The sequence below is a fragment of the Nylanderia fulva genome, unplaced genomic scaffold, assembly GCF_048542155.1.
Source record: "Nylanderia fulva isolate GAGA-0341 unplaced genomic scaffold, ASM4854215v1 Scaffold879, whole genome shotgun sequence".
Classification (NCBI taxonomy): Eukaryota; Metazoa; Arthropoda; class Insecta; order Hymenoptera; family Formicidae; genus Nylanderia; species Nylanderia fulva.
Window position 1 is genome coordinate 30605 of NW_028191003.1, and position 4372 is coordinate 34976.

Consider the following 4372-nt stretch of genomic DNA (forward strand, 5'->3'; position numbering starts at 1 on the left):
TTAAGTTCAAAAACTCCTTTAAACCTTTCCCCTTTTGTGTTGTTGGTACTCTTTCCATTTGGGGGTTTTGAAATTAAAAAACTTTTTTTTATAAAATATCAAATCGGGGGTTTTTAAACCCCCTTTTTTTATCTCTAGAAAAAGATCTACCACCTCATTCTTTAAAAGGATGGGACCCCCAAAATATTTAGAAATTGCCCAAACCCTTTTAAGCCCTTTTGATCTGTTCTCTAAAAGAAGCTTTTTTTAAAAAATTTAGAAATCCCACCCCTCAATAAAAGGGGTTCCCTGAGTTTTTCCATTTCCAAAAAGATTTTTTGGGGGTTGCAAAGAAAAAAAGGGAGCCCGAGAAAGGAACAAAGAATGTTCAAATTGTGAAAAGTATCTCCCTCTTTGGTATTTACTTCCCAAAAAAACAATTGCGCTGTGTTTGTACCCTTTTTAATTTTTAAAAATAATATTTATCAATTTCCTTTTTTACCCTTTTTTTTCATCTCCATGTTACTTTTATCATAAAGTTTTCTATCATCTCTTGATCACCTCAACACCCCTTCTCATATTCCACCCTTTTTTTTAGAAGCGAAAAAATTTTTTTGGGATTGATTTTGGGCCCCAAGAGAAAAAACCCCAACCAAAAAATTTCCCCCAGAAATAAACCCTTTGTTGTACATCTCATTTTGGCTCCATCTAGTTTATCTTTACTCGTGTGTCCCCAGTTTTGGGAGGGTTTACAAATTTATAAAGCCTGGTTCTTAGACCTTTACCCTTTGGATATGAGAAAGGATCTCCAGATACCTTGAGAAATTCACCCAAGATTTATTAGTTTTCTTGAAGCCCCCCCCGTAACCCACCTTTTCCCAAAAGATATCCCCTCTTTGCTGATTGTATTTAATTTCTTTTTGGATAAAAGGCTTTGTTTTCAGAAAAGATTTTTTCTTTTTTAGAGATTCCCCAATTTAAAACTTTTTTTGTATTTTTCCTCCACCCCGGGTCCATGGGGGGGTGAGAGGGGGGAGGGGAAATTGAAAAAATACAAAAAAGTTATTGAAAGATGCCATTTTTTAAAAATTTAAAGTGGTCTATATGACAACTTGCTCCTTTTTTAAGCTTCTGTTTCATACTCTCTCCTTCTGAAAATATTTTACACACCATTCCAATTCCACTCCCCCCACCAAGCCAAAAAGGGAATTTTTTTGGATTTTGAGAGAATCTCCTTGGTACAAACGGGAAAAACATAACAATAAAATAGTCTTTAAAATACCGGGGAAAAATTGGAATTTAGAAAATACAACGGGGGGGGGTGTGGGGGGGATACCAAAAAAATTCTTTTTTAATTAAAATAAAAAAAAGTAAAAAGAAAGAAAAAAGAAAAACCCAAATAAAAAAAAAGGGAATGAAAAAAGAAAACAAAAATTTTTTTTTTTTGGCAAAGGAATTTTTTAAAAAAGAAGAACTCTGAGGGGTTTGAAAATTTTTAATACCCTCAAAAGCAATCGAGAAGGAGGGGAAGTAGAATTGAAATTGGGAAAAAAAACAAAAAGATTTCCCAATGGTTTGGTTTTTGCAAAAGCCATTGGGGCTCATTTTTCTTTTTTCTATGAGTATTGAAAAAAAATGCCCCAATTCCCCCGAAACCAGCCAAAAAAGGAAAGCTGTTTACTATTAACGAAAACCCCTTTTGGTCAAAGACGGTTTTTCGGGCATTGACGTGAGAAGGGGGAAAAAACAAACCCGAGCCCATGGTAAAAATGGTTTAGGAATTTTGAGAGATAGAGGGTTATTTCCCCAATTTTCCCCCAAAACCCAAAAACCCAAAAAAAGAAAAGAAAAAAAGACTGGGTATTTCTGATGAAAATTTTTTAAACCCTTTGGTTAAAAGGGAAAACAAAAAAAAGAAACTATTTGTTTTAAAAAGTTTTGGGGAAGAAAAGGGCCCCATGTCTATAGCACCGGGTTTGGGCCAAAAGGAAAGGGGGGGGGGTTTAGGAAATGCCTTTAAAAAAACCCTTTTTCTTTTTTTGGGATTAGGGAGTCCCTTCTTTTCTAAAAAGAGAAACCCCAAACTTGCCCAAAGAAAATGAATTAAATTTTGGGATTTATGTTATAAACAGGGGGGGGAATCTAAAAATTTTATTTTTTTTTTGGACAGGGCGAAATAAACCCCCCGGGGGGAAAACTGAAGAAAACTTAAGGTTAGGGTTAAAAAATAACCCCCAATAGATGATTATAAAAAAAAAATTATATAGAAGTTTTTTCTTCAACATTTTGTTTTGCTTCCTTTTTTTACTTTTGAGAAAATTTTTGTTTTTTTTTAAAATTGTTTTTAAAAGGTAATGGGGTTTAAAAAGAAAAGGAGATTAATTTGTTTTAATTTTTTTAAAACCTTTTTTTTTTAGAGAGCCTTAAAAGGGGTGTTATTTTTTTGCAAAAACAACCCTTTCCCCCTGGTTTAAAAATTTCCCTAAATGAAATACTGCACCTCCTAGGGCAATCTTACCCTGTGGGTCCGGGTTTTAGAAAATTTTTCCACCCCAATTTACTCAAAAAACTCAAAGTTTATTTTTAATGAAATGCTTTTTATCCATCTATTCACTTTGGTTTTTGTAACAAATAAATTTTTTTTTTTTTTATCATTTTAAAAAATCATCCATGTAACTCTTGGGATTTTTTAAAAGACGATCCCCTTTCCACAGAACATTTTAAAGAAATTAAACTTTCCATCCTCTTTTAACAGTCCACCGGTTGTTTGTGGTCAGAGATGCAACTATACCTAGGTAATTAGATATAACTGCGGTGGGATATCCATTAATCTAATCCGATGCGTTTCGGAGTATCCTTTTGTGCACAGTCCTGGAAAAAAAAAAATGAATGATATTTTGGAGTGTTTATACCATCCGTCCTCTTTTACTTCCACACTTCCTTTTTTTTTCGCCTTGGTCGGCCCCTCTTGTTAGTTTCTGTTCTTTAAGTACCGTCAATTGTATAAAATTTCCGGTTGATCTGTCAGGTGTTGTGTACAATGATGATCCCAAAGAAAGAGTAGCTATAGTCCATTAAATTTGGGAAACCAATAAGAAATTTTAATTTCTCTAGTTGTTTTTTAAACAGTAGAATTCGTTTACCAGATATAATACAAACCTCTCCGTAATTAACCAGTCTAAATCCTTAATACCCGTCCAATACACTCGTAGATGTTCTATGTAAAAAGATCCCTTAATATATACAATTTCGTGAGATCCCTTTCAAATATGAAAAGATACGTGTTCCTATGATTTAAAGTAGGTGCCTTACTCCTATGGATTGATTCGATAGAATCCATATACTTACAAATCAACGAATTTGGATTCCTTCAGATCTTCTTGATAGTCCTTTCAGAAGATTTATTAGCCAAACAATCTTCTCCTCCTTTTAAAGGGTTTTTAATCACGAAGTAAGGTTTTGTGAAGAATAGAATGGAACTTTTTTTTTCTATAAGCCAAAAGTTCAAGAATTATACTCCGATCAATTAATCTTTTTAAAAATATTTCATGAGATATTCAATCTGATTGTTCTAATCATCAAATATCCTACTTGATAGGATTTAAAGTGAAACCTCATACCATCATTTATTTATACCACTCGATATACTATTAATGTTTCTATTTATTATTCTCCGTGTTTCTGTCACGTTATACGTTCAGTTCTTCTAATACCTCTTAGCCGCATATAGATCAATCTATGGTTTTAAAGTCAAAGAAATTCTTGAGTGTATCCATCTTATTTCCCGATGTTTGTTTTCCCTTAAATTTTAGGTTTCATTAATTAAAAACATTGTTTGAGATAAGCCAATTGTGTGCTAAGAATTTCTTGGGGGCCGGTATGTCGCCTAGATAACCTTTGTATTTCACTAACACGAAATAAAAAAAGATTTACCAACTTACTTTATTTAACTGGCCACATCGCTTCCTATCAGTAGGTATGTACTTCTCGCATATCTGAGAAACTCAGAAACCTTCCACAATATCTCTTGTCCCCATTTAATTGGTTTTGCATTCTGGTAGTATTTTATCCTTACCATCATATGTACCCGACATATGCTTATCATCTGGTGCCTTGATAGTTCACAGATTATGTTAGCACCGGGCAAATTTGGGCCTCTTCTATCCTGGATCTTAAATGCCATAAGAAGGGATAGATTGCTAACATCGGGCAGATGTGATGTACATCTTTCTTCTTATCAGAGGACGAATCTACAATCTATTTGTGATTCTACCATGCAAAATCTTTTAGAAGCTGACTCTGTGTTGATAATCATACGGTTCTCCTTCTTTTCTAACAAATCCAAAAGAACAGATTAAAGAATAATTCTCGATCTTTCTTGCAATATTAGGAC